The following is an 18369-nucleotide window of genomic DNA, read 5'->3' as shown; positions in this document are numbered from 1 at the left end:
TCCCCTCCAGCGCTGTTACTCCAGCCACCCCCAGTGCACAGTTCTGATCATTCTTGAGCTTCCTGTTGGTGTTTCTTTCTATAAAAACAAGCCATTGTGAATGCATATTTTTGTACGCATGTTTGTCCTTGTAATGAGCGGTCAGACTCCGCACTTTTTGATGTATGCTGACAGCTTACGCCTCTCCTCTCCCTCTTCCTCTCGTGTCCACACCTGGACAAGCTGAGGAACAAGTCCGGAGGCTCTGTTCTCTGACATTGGCTTTGGATCCAACCACACAATCCCTGTCTGTGTGCAGAAGTCTTGCCCTGGTCTCAGCCCTGGCAAAGATTTTTCGCTTTGACCAAACTTTAGTCAGGCTCCTGAACCTTCTTGTATGCCTGTCTGTGCACTTCCTTGTAAAATCCAGTTTTAGCAACAACCTTGCAAAGTCAGTTTAACCAGAACCCACACACGAATGTCTGATCACACTTGAGATCTGCTCAGGCTCCTCCTCCTCCTCCACCATCCCTCAGGTGGTGTCTGATCACTCTGGCCTGTCTCTGGTAAGAATCCTATTAGGTCAGGTTAGCCAGAAACCCCAACACTTGAGTTTCTCTTAGTAATTTTCCATCCCCTGACCCCCACCATGCTGCCTGGCTGTGAAAACCCACTTGCCCATGCTGCATTTAGAGTCGAGCCCAACCTCATTTCTCCCCCGCTGTGAATCACATCACAGGGGTCTCTGCGTATCACAGTGGTTCTGAATAAAATATGCGTTACCATCTTTGACAAATTTCATTGAAGATTTTTTGTTTAAAACCCCAAACCACAATAAAAACCCAGGCCAGGCTCCTTTCTTTGCTCCCTCAAGCCATTTCAGAGCTGCATGTGATTCTGGCCCTGCTCTCCTCAGAGACCTCTATTATGTGAGTCATAAGACTTTTCCTAACTTCTGTGTGTGTGTGGAGGGGGGCACACACCAGCATCAGTCTCTCCATGGGAATCACAGCACTTGCCAGTGAGCAGTCATATTTTGAAAGGAATCTCTTTCTCTGAGTAGTAGGTCTCAACAGTGGGCTCAAAATACTCAGTGAACCGTGTTGTAAACAGATGTGCTGTCATCTGGGCTTTGTTCTTCCATTTGAGAGTTGACTTTAACTTAAAGTTACCAGATGCATTACCCTTAACAAGAGAGTGAGCCTGTACAAAGGCCTGGGGGTGGATTGGATGGGGAGGAGAGAGAACAGGATCAGTTAGAGGGACCAGAGGTCAGAGTGTGAGAGAGGAGTTGGAGAAGGGGCCAGAGCAGTCAATAACAGCACAGCAGCCAGGTCAAGGCCCTGTGCACCATGTCTGGGAGTCAGGATCTTCTAATAGCAGTCAGTGGGGGAGCCCCACTTTTGCTTGGATCTCTGGGGGACAAGAAGACAGTGTCTTACCACGTCTGACTGTCCACAGCTACCAGACCCTGGCCAGGGAGCATGAAGCGCTGATGCGGGAGTACCTGCACCTGCTGCAGATCATGGAGGCGAGAAGACAGTGGCCAAGCAGCTACGGCAGCAGATCGAGGATGGGGAGATCAATATCGAGCGGCTGAAGGCAGAGGTGACTGCTGGCTAGGGGTGCAGAGGAGGCTGGCCAGGGGACACAGGGCACAGGCCCAACACCTCACACTCCAGGCTCCTGCAGGACCAGGGGGCACGTGACGGGCAGGGGGAGCAGCTTCCAGTCACAGCTATGCCAGCCTCGAAACTTAAATTTAGTGATGCTGGCAGAGTGGGAAGGGCTTTAGTTAGATCTGAGTTCAGATCCTACCTCTGCCACTTGACAGTTGCAACCTGGAGTACATCCCCCCATCCTCTGTGCCTCCATTCCTTCATCTATACAACAGCCTTTTTAAGATTTTTTTAAGATTTTTATTTATTTATTTTTTTCCCCCAAAGCCCCAGTACATAGTTGTATGTCATAGCTGCATGTCCTTCTAGTTGCTGTATGTGGGACTCGGCCTCAGCATGGCCGGAGAAGCGGTGCCTCGGTGCGTGCCCGGGATCCGAACCCGGGCCGCCAGCAGCGGAGTGCACGCACTTAACCGCTAAGCCACGGGGCCGACCCGTACAACAGCCTTTTTATACTTGCCTGGCCAGGTTGTGAGGATTGAGTGAGGTTATTTATGGGCGAGTTTTTAGTTACTTTTCTGATGACCACATTGACTAAGCATTCCCACATTATCAGCTGGAGTCCAGGGACACAAAGTCCCGGGTAGGTCGTCATAGTGTGGGATCCTGGCTCAGTTCCAAGCATTCGTTCCTTCTGCCTGTTGTAAGAGCTCCTACAGGGGCTCACCGCGCATGAGTCTGGAGGCCACGCTGCTCCTAGGTTAAGCCTTGTAGAAATTCACTACTCAAACTGTGGTCCATGAAGCAAGAGCATGTTGGAAATGCAGAATCTCAGGCCCTGCCCAGACCTCCAGAATCAGAATCTGCACTTTCACAACATCCCAGTCGATTGCCATTTACATTAAAGCTTGGGAGGCGCTGGCTCTCTGTCCCTTAGATGCCCATCACCAGCTGTCTACCCCAGCACCGAATGATCTGATTGCCTCTCCCCCCTCATCTCACCATGCTCACCAGATGTTCAGAGCCATTTGGCCACATCACACGAGGACCGTGGACTCTGAGCTGAGGATGGGAAAATGGAAACATAGATTCTAACGAGGGTCGGATGCATGATTTGTAGGGCCTGATGCAAGGGAAGAATGCAAGGCCCTGGGTGGAGTCGGGGAAGTCGACCTCCCCTTCTCACAGCCCACCAACCCACCCATGGCAGACAGGCGACCCCCCAATTTCAACCTCCAACCTCCTCTAACCTCTGTGCCATGATACAATTGGTACCTAGATGAGGGGTGGGCAAGATGCCCGTGCTGAGTCACCCACCTAGTGCCAGACACTGTCTTCTCACTCTGCCCTGAGACACCATCGGGTGTGCACTACACTCACCCTTTCTGCACCTACCCCGAGGCCCCTGCAGAGGGTGGAGGGTGACTCACAGTGGGAGGTGTGTCTTCCTGGCTGACTGAACCCATTTCCTCCCAGAGGGTAGACGAGGTCATGGGTTCTGGGGTGCCGGCGTTTGGGGAGCGAGCAGCTGAGAAACCATCCCAGGGAGGCAGCAGGAGGCAGTAACACATGAGGGCTGAGGCTCCACGCCCCTGGGGAGTGCTCCATTGTTCCATCAGATGTTACTCGTGAAAACAAATTCAAAGAGAAATGATTAAGAACTTCAGGGTGGCAACTGCAGAACTTGAAGCCCCAAGCATTGGGCCTTCTGAGCATAGAACCCCATCACACGCCCTTGAAGCCAGCTCTGCCTGGAATGTTCAAAGATCCAAAGTTTCCAATTCCACCTTATGGTACCGCTGCCAAGCTCTGAACTAATGGTCACATCAGCTTGGAACTTGAGCTTGAACAAAAGTTTAAGATTCCACACACCTCCTCTACCCTGCACCAGGCACTGTCAGACAAGCTTCCTTAGTCAGTCCCCATAGCCATCTTCATAGGATCAAAAGATGAAGCAGGTTCAGAGAACTCAAGTCACCTGCCCAAGCTCACACAGGTGGGAGGTTGCAGAGCCAGGACTAGAACCCAGGTCTGAGTGTCTACTTGCCAGTCTTGCCACTCGTAGCCTCTTCTCACATGGCTCCTGGGATGAGGGCTTGTCCCATGTCTAAACCATCTGGTTCATTCTGAGATCTATCCTAGCCCTACACATATCCCTGAAGCCAAGTTGAGTCCTTGTTAGGGACCAGGGAATAGGTCTAGGGACCAGCACCAGATTAGTGGCTTCATGATCAAGGGTGTCATTCATTCACTCAATCACTCGTTCACTAACTGCCTAAGATCAGCTGACCACTGCCTCATCCTCTGCCCCAGGCTCCTCTTTCCCCATCACTTTGGGCTCCAGCCAGTGTCCCTGGTCATGAGCTGTGCACCTCTTGGCCTTGGCACATGCTGGGGCTTCTGTTTGGAGTGCTCCTGCCACCCCCACGCTTTCTTGCCTGGTGGAATCCTACCAAGCTCGAATGCCTCCTCCTGGGGACTCTCATCACAGAATGTGCTCCACGTCCCCTGCTCCCTCGGCTTTCCCACCCTCAGCATGCCACGTCAGAGCCAGGTCCTTGGGTGTCTGTCCCCCATCCAGCCTGGTGGGACCTCCTTGAAGGCAGGAGTGTCCTTTATCACTGTGTCCCTTCTGCCTCGCACATAGTAGGTACTCTGTAGGGGCTTGATGAATGAATGGACATCAGGCTCTGTGGTAGGCAGTAAGAGATGGAAGTTTCTACACTTAAGGTCTGATTGTGGTAAAGTGTGACTGGCACCATAATAGAGCTTTCGGTGTGAACCCAGGTAGAAAATGAGTCACTTTATGGCCAAAGAGGGTGCGGGTTCATGTCGCATATGACCTTGAAAGGTTTCGGGGGTTGATAGGCCAGAGAAGGGGTGGATGCAAAGGGCAGGGCCCTCTCTGGTGCTGGAGAGCACCAAACTGGTCAGTTTTGAGTGAAAGTGTATGTGTGTATATGTGTGTGTGTGTGTGTGTGTGTGTCAGTGTGGCAGCAGAGGCCTTTTTGGTGGGAATTTGGAACAACGTTTCCAACTGAGTACATTACTCTCCAGGGCAAACGATTTCTTTAAACAAGACTTTAAAAGATCAGCTTGGTAAAGCTTTCTGGCTATAGTCTCTCTCTTTCTCTCTCTCTCTCTCTAACACACACACACACACACACACACACACACATCCACATCCTGCAGGGCAGAGGGCAGCTGTGTGCTCTGGAGGGGCTCCAGGAAGGTGAAACAGAGCACATTTCCCAGGAAGTAGGCCATCAGGTAGGCAGGAGGTGCCAAGGAGACAAGTAAGTGATGATTGACGCCCATGACAAAGACAGAGTGTCTTAGAACGTCAGAGCTGGGAGGGATCTGAGAACTCTGATGTCCACAGAAGAGGAAGGGACTTATCCAAGGTCACTTCCAGCGCTGGAATCCAGGCTTAACCTTGGGTCTCCTGGCTGTAGATCCTTGACCTGTACCTGCCCCACAACTGATTCCTTCCTTGCTGGGGAGATGGGCCATCTAAAAGGTGCATGTTCAGGAACCACTGTGTCACCTGGATGGCGTCAAGCTCTCATGGTCCACCTGATAGCCAGAAAACTTCCTCAAACCCCATCCCACATATTCCTGAGGATTTTCAGGGTCTTCCATTTTCCTAGCCATGTCTGGTTTCCAATTCTGCTCTCCTGACTTCTAATATCACTTCTCACAGTGGCTGTCTTCACTCAGTCTTGACTGCTCCTTGCCCCCGTGTGGTCACTCCACGTGCCCATCAGGTGGAGCTAGATTCTGCTGCAATTACAAACAGCCTCCGAATCTCAGTGGCATAAACAACAAAGATTGCTTTCTCTCTCACATTGTGTGTCCATTGTGTGTTCTGCTCCACAACATTCTCACTCAGAGACAGGGACTCAGTCTGATGGGGCTCCACCATCAGGAAATTCACCAGTCCCATGGCAGGGGAAGGATCATGACAAATCATGCCTGACAGCTCTGCTCATGTTTCACTGGACAAAGTGAGTCACATGACCACACCCGGACTTCAGGGGCCTGGGCTGTACAGTCCTGCCTTGTACCAGGAGGAGAACCAGAGTATCCAGGAAAGCCCTAATGACACCCAACTGGCTCCTCCTTCAGTCCCCAAGCCCCTGACACCAGCCAAGTATGGACCAGACTTTCTGAATGGTTTAGATACAGTCAAGGGGTTTTCCAGTACTGAAACAGAAAACAGCTTAAATGTGAATAGAAGACATACCTGCCCTCCTGTCACTCAGCCTTTTCTGCTACAGGGATTTCTTGCTGACCTCCTCTCCTCACACTGGCCTCTCTCCAGACGCTCCCAACTGCCATTTTGTTGGTGGTGGGGGTGTTCATAATCCCTCTATCTGCCAAGACCCTCGTCCCCGTCCAGTGATGTGCTGGAGCTGGCTCATACCAACTTGCAAGTCACTTGTGAAATTTTCAAGAATCTTGCAAGCTTGTTATTCACCCTTCGGTAGCTTAAAATGGGCCAAGGTAGGAATGTTTACACCATGGAAATCGGCCGGTGCTACCAGTCAGAGTTTTTATTTGAGAGAGCTGGTGGTTAATCATTTAACAATATACGATTCTCTATACCTTTTTTCAGGACCAGCTAAATACTTTGCTGGGCCCAGTGCAAAATGAAAGTGCAGTGCTCTTAAGAATTTCAGGGCAGCAACAGCGAAGCTTTAAACCAGGTATTAGGCCCTTCTAAGCGGGCTGTTCACAGGTCACACTTCGAGGACATCGGCCCTGTCTCTACTCCCTCTATATTCTCCAGCCCTGGAGCCTCCACCCATAGCCATCTCTTCCTAGAGGTAATGGGAGATGACACATAAACAAAAGTCTGCACAAAATTTATTAAGCAAAACTATCCAGCTTTGCTCAGTCTCTTCTCTCCCACCTAACAGGCCTCTTGGACCTCATCTTTTGTAACCAGAAAGCTCCAAGGACCATCTAAAACAAAGGGAGCATCCTCCTCTGAGAAGAATCCTCCCCTCCTCTAGAATCTTCAGTTTGGCACCATTTCATTGTTTTAATAGCTATTTTTCTCCCATTTATGATTGGAAGTAAGTTGGGACCGCTCAAGCAACCCTAGAAGGCAGGGTAGGAGTTTAGAGATGGTCGTGGGATTTTCCTGGCTTGGAAGCACTCAGAATCCTGGAAGCCTGACTCTGCAAGAAACTGCAGAGATCTTAATTCAGGGTTTAAGGTAAAACTGTAGCCGAGGAATCAGGTTTGCAAACCAACTTTGTCATGGAGAGGGCCGCCTTGACCCCTCCCCAGTCAGCCCCTCTGCAGGGCCCACTCTGTGCCTTGAGTCCTGTTTCCCATGTTCCTCCTGCCATCCCCACCCCTGCTGCCCTGCACTCAACACCCTGTCGTACTCTGCATCTTTGTTCACACCATCCCCTCTGCTCCAATTCCTTCCATTCTATAACACACCTGCTGGGCTCCTTTTTGTGTGTGTGAGAAAGATCAGCCTTCAACAAATATCCACGCCAATCCTCCTCTTGATGCTGAGGAAGACTGGCCCTGGGCTAACATCTGTGCCCATTTTCCTCCACTTTTATATGGGATGCCACCACAGCATAGCCTGACGAGCGGTGCATGGGTGCAGGCCCGGGATGAGAACCCCAGGCCGCCAGCAGCAGAGCGTGTGCTCTTGACCACTACACCACAAGGCCAGCCCAATTGGGCTCCTTTTTTGTCCTGCTAAACCTCTGGGTAGCGCTTGTGGCTTCCATGGTGAGACCCTCCCACTGCAGGAGGTGTGCACCTCTGGTCTGGCCTCACCTTGTTGGAGTATAAGTTACCTCTGTGGGTATCTGACCCGCTTCTTAGGCTGGAAGCTCCTCCAGGGAAGGGATCTGACTTATCCACCTCTGGCTGTGTCTCACCCGTGCCCAGCATGGTGCCCACCACAGAGACTCCATCAGGACATGCTGACAGGATTGGCACAAAGGGAGACAGAGATGGGCATCTCTTAGGCTTGGAACAGGTCAGAGGGAATCGAGAATGAAGGAGAGAGAACTGAGTTGTGTGGCAGCTGTTTAAAAAGAAAGAAGTACAGAGATCTTTAGCAAAACCTTGACTGCTAACAAAAGAGAGAAAACCATGGACTAATTCCTCCATCAATGACTGCACTGACTAAATGAATTCCGGATTAAAGACACTGTCTCTAGAGAGGGGAGTGGGGTGGGGCAGGAGCCAACGAGCAGTGCACCTAAGGGGTGTGGCAAACGAGGGTTCGACTGTGATGGGCCAAGAAGGCCAGACTGTGGGGTGGCAAGTGGGCAGGGCTCAGCTGAGATGCCAGGCATTGGGCCAGGTTGGGCAGCCAGAGCTAGACTGTAGCCGGAGAGTTGGGGTATAAGCCAAAGTCCCAACTCTCCACGGCCATCGTTGACAAAGGTCAACTGAGCAAGCTTGGATGTTAGCCAAGCCAACCCAGATCCAAAGCAAATGCATCCCCAGAAGGGACCTGCAGGATAAGGGAAAGGCAGCCTCTGCGAGGTCAGTGGGGCTGGCGCTCCTGCCGCCAACCTGACACTGGCTCGTAGCAGGGGTGGGCCGTGTCCCAAGGCTTCTGCAGGGTCCCCAGGCTCACAGCTTTCCAGAGCTTTGCCCACCCGGCCCGATCCTTAAATTAGGCTCCCAGACTACCAGTGCTGCTTTTGCAGGGAGCAGAGAGCCTGACCTGACTGCATCTGGTTTTTGCTCTGGTCCCTGGGGAGTAGGTGTCCTGTAGATGTCTCTGAGAAGAGCGCCATCAGTTTAACATACAGACTACATTTACACACACACACACACACCCTGCCATCCTAAAGAGAAAAGAATACCACGTGCAAATCCCAGAACTGGCCAAGAGAGCAGACTGGGATGGGGGTGCTGACATGAGGGCAGTGAGGGTGCTGACTGGGCATCCACGAGTCTCTGAGCTCTCCACAAGCGTGTGTGTGTGAGTCCCTTAGCTCTTTAGAGTTCAGATCCAAGAACAGTCATTATTTCATGTGCCAAGGTTCTCAGAGAATTGAAAAAACAGAAAAGCCTGCATCCATTAGATATTTTCAGCAGCTCTTCAAGCACAGGCCGGGGTAGTTTTAGCAACCCGAAAGTGGAGATTGGGTAACTGTCCCATTTTGCTCTCAAAGTGCTCCATAGGCTCAATGGTCAGAGCCCATTCATCCTGCAGTTCAACAAGTGGTCTTGAGGGGACAAAGCCACATGCCCTGAAAAGGGAGGCGAGTTGGCTCTGTGGCATGTTTGTGATTTCCTGAGCTACTATCTTTGGACGTCTGCCACACAGCTCAGGGTTGTCTCTGCGCCCACTCAGCACCTTCCACCCCCTGCTCTTATTGTACTCAGTGAGACCCCAGGGTGGGGGTTTGCCCTCAGTGCACAAACTGCTGGGAGAGGGCACAGTCCCCTGTGACAGCTCCCCAAGGAGGACAACACCAGGGGCCTCCAACAGCCAAAGTGCTGGGTCATCACAGAGAGATGGAGCAGAGAACACACGTGGAGAAAGGGACCAGGGAGGGGCATCTGATGTGGCAGAGAAAGACAGAGACCACTGCAGGAAGAGGGGGACAGGCTTCTAGGCTGGGGCTGCCCTGACTCCCAGGGGTTTCACTCTTTCTCTCTGAGCCTGTTTGCCTGTCCACAAATGGGGTGTATGACAGAGTCCCTTTGGCTTCCATTCTGTCGTTCAGCTCAAATCCCAGACACATTGGGGAGGTTCCCAGGTCTCCAGGGTGGTAGGAGCTGAGGGTGTTGAGCAGGGGCAGAGGAGGAACAGTTGGGAGGGGAGGGGGCTGCAGGAAGTAGCAAAAGTCTCTCTGGCATCCTTACAGCTCATCCTAGGAGAGGAGACTCGGGCTGTGTTCTGGAGCTGGCTGGCCGGGTAGCATGGGCAGGGAAAAGGGTGCTGGGAGGGGAGCCACGGCAATGTGGCTGGAGGATGCTCAGAGACCCATTACCCAGCCTGGTGCTAAGCTGCCAGTGAGGAGGCATGTTCCCCACGGCTCTTTAGGTGGTGACAGGGCAGGTGCTTGGGAGAATCTGGGTGTTTTTGCTTTTCTAAGTTTTCCCCCAAAAGGGGGTGGTGGAGAGCTAGCATTTACTAAGCACCTTCTCTGCACCAAGCCCTCAAATTTTCCCATTACATACAGGGGTGACCTCATTTCACCTTCATATTTTACGGGAAAGACCTGAGGTTCAGAGATGTTAGTCATCTTGCTGGAGGTCACACAGTTGAGAAGCAGCATAAGGCGGATTTGAGCCTGCTCTGCGTGGGTCTCAAGCCCTAGCTCTTTTCACATCATCAGTGGCATTTCCTCTGAATTCTCCAGAGCCCTGAGTTCCTCTAAGATCCCTTAGGGTTACCCCAGCAGGTGTGCACTGAGGGTGCCAGGAGGGCTTGGCAACAAGAGCAGCTGCCATCCTCTGCCAGCTTCTGGGGCGTGTGACCCATGTTTACAAAAGTCTGTGTTTGGATTAGTGGTCTGCTGTCACCATCTTGAAATTTTGTCATTTTTTAAAGAAGGGGTCCTGCATATTTTCTCTGCACTGGGCCTCACAAGTTACATAGTCCATCCCGCTGATGGGGTTTTCACATAAGGTGTCACTTGAGAAAGGTGTTTGCTGCTAGAGTCCCACCGGTGGTGGCAGCCCCTGCCCTCTCCCTGGTCCCCTCAGCTGTGCTGGACTTGGGGGCGAGGGCCACTTGGAGGGGCAGGAACTCCGTGGCCAGAGCTTACCCTGTGCCTCCTCTGTCAGTGAGGCCATCGTGTGTTTGCACTAGATCTCTACCAAGGGCTGAAGGCCTGCGTCTCCAGCTGGCCCACTGGGGCCTGGATGAGCAGGCAGCCCTGGCAGAGGTCCCCAGGCCTCGTGCTCCGGCCTCCACCTGAGAAGTCCCTCTCCAGGGCCCACTCCTCCAGGCTGGCGGCACTTCCATCCTCCCGGAGTGTAACAGCGGCCCCTTAAAAACACAGAATCCCTCAGAGGGAGCAGAAGAGGAAAGACAAGTTGGCAAAAGCTGTTTTTCTAGGAGGAAGAGATATATTTTTAGTTTCTTATCTACATTTCCCTTTTAAAAATAATATATATGAACCCATTTGAGAAAATCTGACAATCTAGAGAAGCAGAAAATGTTAAAAGCTGTATCAACCATAGTTCTGTTTCTCAAAGATAACCACTGTAAACACTTTGTTGTGTTTTCTTCAAATTTTTTCTATGCACAGATCTTGGGATTTTTCCCCTTTTTATTTACATAATGTCACACATATGAATATTGAATTTGAATCGTAATGTGTTTTTTTTTTACTTAAGATTGTAGCACAATTGTTTTCTCATGCTGAAAGTATGCTTTTTGATGGCTGTATGAATCCCCAGCACCTGTGAGCATGCCATCATCCATGCAGCCATCTCCCATCCTTGGCTCTTAAAGTTGTTGCAAATTTTTGTTACTAGAAACACTCATCTCTGCATCTGAAATGTTCATATGAGAGAGCGTCTCCTTGGGACAGGTTTCCAAAAGTAGAATGACTGAAACAAAAGGTAGAAGCACGGTCAAGGCTCCCACCCCGTCCACCCTGCATCACTGCTCTCCGAGCGGGGTGAACCGCCCTGACGGCCCCGAGGGCTGCACAGCAGGACCCCTGCATTGCGCCTCTCCCACACTGAGTGTGACATTTTGTTGTTCACTTTCCCTAAGTCAGAGAGCCCCACTTTTCCCCAAGGTCACAATGGGAAGCGGCCCTAGAAAGACGAGGTCTGCACTTCCTGTAGTTACGTGGTTGAAGGTGCCGTCCCTTGGGTAGTGGAATGCCCTGTGTAAGCTCCCACTTAGAGTTTATCGCAAAGGAGGCATGTTTCTCTTTTTCAATGGAGTTTATAAGCAGAGGTTTCAGTGGACCCATCCCTGCCAATCAAGTACTGAAGGGCAGGTTTGGGGAGATTGGCTGGGCTTTCCGGGGCTGGAAGGCAGGGGACTGTGTTTCCAAGAGGTTGGGACAGAGCAGGCCAGCCTCAGACCCAAGTTGCTGAACCTTGGGAGGCATGGAAGGACAGGGACACGTGGATAAGTGGACAGGCAGCTGAGGGGACGAGACTCGGGAGGGCATGTCATGTGGGGGAAGCACTGGAATGGGGGACTCAGGAGACCTGGTTCCAAGCCAGCTACTGACTCACCTTATGACCTCGGATGGGTCACTTCTGTCACTGGCGGGGCACTCTGGGAGGGAGGCCTCATGGGGGGGAAAGGGCCAAGGGGGATGTGGAGCTGCAATTCACTTACCACAGAGACCTCAGCCAACCCCCCCAAAGCTCCAGAGCTGGGTGGCCCTTCAGACCCTTCAGGCGGCGAGGCACACCACAGCACCCACAATAGCCCTCTCCGACCTTCCAATACACAGGAGTCAGACTAGTCGGGGCCCCATCTCTATAAAGATCTGTGACTCTGATGTTGTCCTGATGCCTGAGGCCACCTATCTGGCCCTGGATAGGGCAGTGGTGCCAGAGTCATCCCCAAAGGCAAGGGTGTCTCTGGGTGGGAGGTCTGAGCCTGGCCATGACCTCCGTGGGTGGGGCTGGGTGACCAAGGGCTTGTGGGGCATCCCACCGAGCAGACCTGTTGGCCATCCTGCTGCCCATGGTCAATTTCTATCAGGTGTTGGTCTCCAGCCACCAGTACAGCCTGCAGATCCTGGCCCACTGCAAGCAGAACAGTGACTTTGACAAGCTGCTGAAGCACTATGAGGCCAAACTGACTGCAAGGAGATAGTTCTGGAGACCTTCCTCACTGACCCCATGCTCCAGCTGGCACCTAGCCCTGTCCTTGAGGGCGCATGGCTGGGGAGCCTGCTGGGGGGCCATGGCAGTGACGGCCCCAGCTGGGAGGAAGCCACAACTGGGGGCACCAGGGGGCCATGGCCAGGAGGCCCCAGGCCCTAACAGGCCCCAGGTCTGGGCTGCCTGGAGAATGGAGTTAGAGCCAGCCCCTGACCCAGTGGACCGCAGGCCTGTCCAGCTTCACAGAGCAGGCAGTGTGGGAAGGTGAGGGGGAGCTCCTGGTACTGAGCCCACCTCCAGGCCCTTCTGCTTGCCGGCTTAGAGCCTCAAGCTCTGGGCTCTTGGCCCAGACAAGACCCTGGAAGAACCTCCACATTAGAGTCTGAGATCAGAAGTGCTGTGGGTGTCCGTCCTCAGCCCTGCTCATGGGAGTGCTGGGAGCTGCGAGTACCATTCTCCGTCCACTTGGTGTCTCTCTCTCCCTCTCTCCATTGTTGCTATATCTCTGACTTGTTTCATCACTGTCTCTCTCCTTGCCTTTGTCTCCCTGTCCCTCTGTCCTTCCCCATCCTTGCCTCTGTCCCTGTCCCCCTTCCTCTCCCTGCTGCAGATTCCCAGGCACATTCTGACACTGCACGAGATCCTGGCCCACTTTTCACGAGCACATCGAGCCAACAGCTTGGAGAACGCCAGGGCTAAACTGGGGGTGCTGTCTGGGTGAACTCAGCTCCCAGGTGCCCCCCCCGGTGGACAGGCCAGGGCTGAGGATGCTCCCCAGCGGGAGTTTGCTGAGCCCCAGATGGTAAAATGTCATGTTCAGGTTAGGATCCCAAGGGGTGGGTGTTGGGGGACCCCCAGCCTGTCCCACCTGGAAGCAGGGACACGGAGCAATCTGAGGAGTTCACAGCTCAAGCCAAGGGGGCACTTGGTGGGATTGTGTGGGTGGTGTGCTGTCCCTGGCACAGATGGGGTTCGAGGAAGGGCCATGAGCACTCACGTGGGCCCACCTGCCAGGGTGGGGATCCGCCAAGGGACTCACAGGCACTCTGCCAACTTCCTCTGTTCTCCAGTGCCAGTGTGTCACAACCTGTGGTATAGGAGCCCCAGAGGGGGTCCTGGGTGATGGGCCTTCAAGTGCCAAAGGCTGCAGTCAACAGCAGGCAGTGTCATGGGTGGACAAGCCCATGACTTGTCCAGTGTCAGAGGCCCCAGCCCTCTGGTCAAGGCCCCTCTGCTGCCCCTCTTTCAGTCCCCAAAGCCCAGGGGGAAACTTCCTCTGCCGGGGCAGAAGCAGAGGGATCAGGGAGGAGGCGCCTACAACAGCACAGGCAGCAGTTGACGGTGGCCTACACCAGGTGGTGGTATGAAGGTGAGCAGGAGGTTCAGATTCTGGGTGTGTTTTGAAGATGGAAACAACAGGATTTTCTGATGCATTAGATGTGGGGAGAGAGAAGATGGGAGTCAAGAGTGATTCGAGAGTTTTTGGTTGAGCAAGCAGAAGGTTGGAGTTGCTGCTAACCAAGATGGGGAAAGGTGCAGGAGGGGCAGGTGTGGAGGGGAAGTCTTTCTTGCTTCATTGGAGCTTTACTGGGGGCGTGTTGAACTTGAGATGGACAACAGTGGTGGAGAGGACAAGAAGGGAGGAGGGCGTTTGGGTCTGGAGTGTAAGGGAGTGAGCCATTCAGGAGCCATCAGGTCAGAGGTGGTATTTAAAGTCACATGAGTGGTGCGATCACCAGGGAGTGAGTTTAGGCAGGAACGAGGTGCGTACCAAGAGCTGAGCCCTGGGGTCTGCACCTTATGGAGGCCAAGAGATGATGAGCAGCCTCATACGCAGTGATGGGCTGCCAGAAGCTGCAAGGGAGTGTGGTTCTGCAGCATGTGGGGTACAGTCCCCAGCCCTGCCAACCACTCAGTGCCCTAAATGTCTTCCCGTGTCCAGCAAAAGGCAGCCAGTAGGGCCATGTCTCCCAGCCTGGCAGTGGGAGGACCAGGCTGGACTAGGGCAGAGCACAGGCCCCGGAGTGGAGGTTCATTCAGGGAGCAGATGTAATCAGAGCGTGATTGCAGACTAACAGAAACCATTGTGGGGTGGGGACCCCAGTCCTCTCATACCCCAAGGAGCCAAATCCTGCACACTTCCCCAAGGAGAAGACTTGGGGCTCCAGCGAGGCTCCTCATCCCTGTGGGATGCCCTGTCCCGGTGCGGGCAGTTGCGAGGAAGGCACATGGGTGCCAAGGCATTTATCCTAAGATTCTGATCCCCTTTCCCAAAGCCTACTCATCCTTTGTTCCACCTGATCACCTGCATCTGGCCTGAACACAACCTTAATGGCACAGAAGTGAGTTTTCCCATCGCCCTGACAGCAGCCCTTTCATGCTCCTCTCTCCCCTTGGGGGACTGAGGAAAGCTCCCAGCCAGGCATGAAGCCATCAGATAACCAACCCTCTCTGGCTGTGCTCAGAAACACTCCTCGCCTGGGGCTGGGTCTCTCCTACCTCTGGCCTTTGTCCCGCTTTTTCTCCTGAATCTCATCTGTTGGGCTCACTGTAACCCAGGTCGTCACTTCCAGTTCCCCCGGGAGCCTGTGGCCCTGGGAACTCCTCCCCAGCTGCCTGGACGGTGTGGCTTTCAGCACAAACCCCAGCCGGGGCTGGCAGGAGTCCTGAGCAGCTGCAGCTGGCACTTGTCTAACAGTGAAACTAGTGTTGCTACTCTGGGATCGCCCCCTTGTTTGTAGCAAATACAGCCCTCCTCAGCAAAATCCCCACCCTCGTCAAAAGAAATGGTTCTGCTTACTTTTGCTCACCTCCAAATATGAATCCCTATCCAGGGAACTAGCATATCCTTGAAAGGTGCCTCCCTGTGCCCCGTCCCTTCCAGAAGAGGGCTAGGGCCTGGGCTGCTGAGAAGAGCATTGCTGGGAGAGACAGACTGAGGCTCCTAAGGAAGAGACCCCATCTCCATGCCCCAGTCTGATAACCAGAAAACAACGGATAATAATAGTTTTATAATAACACCTTTGCAACCAGTGATACTAGCAACAGCGATCACGGCCCTTTACTCAAGCGCCTGCCATGTGCTGGGCCTGAGGTCAGCAAGTGAAATGCATTCTCTTCCATCCTCACTCCGACCTTCTACAGGTGAGCAAACTGAGGGTCGGAGGGGCCCAGTAATTTGCTCATCACGCTGAGTTCATTAATTAGAGATCCAGCTCGACCAGTGTCATCTCTCATTGCTGGGAGGGTTAAACTGGACAGTGTCTACTACCACACACATTAACCAGCCCTCTTGGTGATCTGGTCGTGGTTGTAGAATTTGAGGCATCAGCAGACAAATAAGAGGTTTTGTGCTTTTCTTGGAGTAGGTGGGGTAATTTCTCCAGAAGCTCCTCCCCACATGATTACTAACCTCCTAAGACTCCTGAAAACCCACCAAGGCTCTTAGCAAAGTTGGTAACTCACAGGCTTCTTTTCCCACCACTGCTATTTTTTTTTTTTTGGTAAGGAAGATCAGCCCTGAGCTAACATCCATGGTAATCCTCCTTTTTTTCTTTTGCTGAGGAAGACCGGCTCTGAGCTATCATCTATTGCCAATCCTCCTCCTTTTTTTCCCCAAAGCCCCAGTAGATATTTGTGTGTCATAGTTGCACATCCTTCTAGTTGCTGTATGTGGGACGCGTCCCCAGCATGGCTGGAGAAGCGGTGCGTTGGTGAGCACCGGGGATCCGAACCCGGGCCACCGGTAGCGGAGCTTGCACACTTAACCGCTAAGCCACGGGGCCGGCCCCACCGCCAATGCTATTTTTAAAAAGCAGTTAAATGGCGCCACCTCCTGGAGGAGGGGTGTTGCGGCAGTCAGAACAGGACAAATAAGAGAGTTGTCCTTCTTTCTAGATTAAGGGGCAAGATGTGTCTTGCTCCCCCCAAGACGTGCTGGAGCCTAATGGAGTCAGTCTTTCCGTGAGCCAGCTGGATTGCCAGGTGCTCCAAAACTAAGTCATTCCAGGGCCCGAACATTAAGGAAGCAACTGTATAAAGTGCATTGGGGGAGGGGTGGAGACATTAAGTGCAAAGGCCCTGAGGAAGGATGGGTGGGTGGAGTTCTATGGATGGAGATAAGCCCAGTAGTGGTGTGGAGATCAGAGTAATGAAGAAAAGTTGTTTCCAGTACTCCTGTCCTCCCAGTTTTGCCATCTCTGTTCCACGTGGTTCAGACTTAAATCAGACCTGCTTTCTAGCTATTAATCTCCATTTACATTTCCAACACCTGTCTCCTTGGGCTATCAAAAGGATGATGGGAGATCATGCCCCTAGAGTGCCCGGCAGAGCGGGCATTCAATATGCATGCTCTCTCCCCCTTTGTGAACACAGGATCCACCTGAGAATCCTAGGCTTTCTTCCTAGGTCTGGCCAGAGGCCTGGCATTACCTTCTCGCTGAGAGGTGGGGGCAGCCTGTCTCTGACATTTTCTCTCTCCACAGGATAATGCACAATGAAGTAAATGAAACAGAGAGCATCCAGGAAAACATAGCCATGGGGGGCATGATTGTCGAAGGCTGTGAGACCCTCCTGGACACCAGCCAGACTTTTGTGAGATGGGGCATGGCACCCTGCCTCCTCCCACCCTCATGGTAGGCCCCAGCAGTGGTGGCACTTGGGGACACCACAAGTTGGTTTGGCTACCATGTGCCAAAATCTGCCAGCGTGACTGCAGAGTATTCCAGGGCTGCTGGAGGAATGTGACAGCTGTATGCGGATGTCAGTATCTGCACACATGGATGCAGATATTACTGGTTTTCACAGTGCCCTTCTCTCCAGATGTACACATGATTCTTCCCAGATGCCCTTGATGTGTCTGTGGATGTCATAGTAAACACTGACATGTCCTTTTGGGGAGAGGAGTGGAGGATGGGGACAGATACTGATTGGCCTGGTGAATCACAAGCATGTTCAGCATCCGAGGGGAAGTCGTGTGGGTCAGTCCCTCTGTCCCTTTCTCATCATCCTTGGCCCCTTGTGGGAGGCTGTGATCACAACGGTTCTCAGGGGTAGGAGGTTGCCTTCACCCTCAGCCTCCACTCTCCTTGGGAGCGGTGTTTGAGAGGCACAGCCTTGTGAGGGGGCAGCTAGAGGCTGTGACTGAGGGGACTGACTTCCAACTCGGAGACGTTAGAGCCGCAAGGAGTTTGCGAGTCACCTCTTCAGATTCCACTTGCTGTGGGACCCTCAGCTTCTGCTTGCATGCCCCCGAGGTGGCCTCCACCTCAGATGGGCCTCCTGAGTTCCTTCTATCCAGCCCTGGGACTCTCTGAGCAGATGAAAGTCTCGCCAGCACGTCCTGCGGCCTGCGCAGCTGCCTTTGGCCCCTGCTGCCCTTAGCAAGGGTATTGTCGACTTGGAGTTTTGCCCCGAGCCTCTCTGTGTGGCCCCCTGTGCCTTTTCCCTAGGCCCACCCTGTGATCTGCTGAGCCCAGAGCCAGCCTCCCTGTGTCCTAGCTCCCCCTGAGCTGCATTGGGCCCAAGCTGGAAGAGGCCCAAAGAATGACCTCTCCTGGGGTGGGCAGTGTCACCACAGTCCAGGAATCTGCTCCATTGCCCTGAGCCTAAGCATTTCCTCCCCTCCTGAGGGGCTGGGCTGGACATGAAGTCCAGACAAGGGGGCCCAGCAAGGTGCCAGGCAGTGATGGACGTTGGCAGGAGGCAGGGTGGTGGCCTAGAGCAGGTCTGGGGAGATAGAACGTCAGGGAGGGCTTCCCAAGGAGGCATCACTGGAGTCGAGTCTTGAAGGGTAAGGTGAGCTCACAGGGTGGATGGCGCGAAGGAAGGCCCTTCCAGGCCAAGGAGCAGCACTCAGGAGCCACAGGTAACTTGCCCTGGAACTAGAGTGGGAGCAGAGAGGGGAGGCGATGGTAAGGAAGGAGAAGTGATCCCAGTGGTATAGCCGCCATTAATGGCTCATTTG

The 18369-nt window shown here is 53.2% G+C and overlaps 1 protein-coding gene across 4 annotated transcripts in view; it reads right to left on the bottom strand.

The window, feature by feature from the left end:
- LOC147911290 (uncharacterized) overlaps window positions 1-18369 on the bottom strand; it is a 68815-nt gene that overhangs the window by 39697 nt on the left and 10749 nt on the right. Inside the window, exons 2-4 of one of the 4 annotated variants that reach the window (XM_087428261.1) lie at window positions 11010-18286; window positions 10370-10658; window positions 3029-3223 (exon numbers count right to left, since the gene is read on the bottom strand). The exons of the other annotated variants lie outside the window; for them this stretch is intronic. The gene's annotated coding sequence lies outside the window, so the exon portion shown is untranslated. The remainder of the gene's footprint in view (window positions 1-3028; window positions 3224-10369; window positions 10659-11009; window positions 18287-18369) is intronic. 4 annotated transcript variants of the gene reach the window in all.

This window comes from Ceratotherium simum, unplaced genomic scaffold (genome assembly GCF_057802395.1).
Source record: "Ceratotherium simum simum isolate JZ-2026a unplaced genomic scaffold, ASM5780239v1 HiC_scaffold_44, whole genome shotgun sequence".
Taxonomy (NCBI): Eukaryota; Metazoa; Chordata; class Mammalia; order Perissodactyla; family Rhinocerotidae; genus Ceratotherium; species Ceratotherium simum.
Note: the sequence above shows the minus strand (reverse complement) of the source record. Positions and strands in the feature narration are given on the sequence as shown.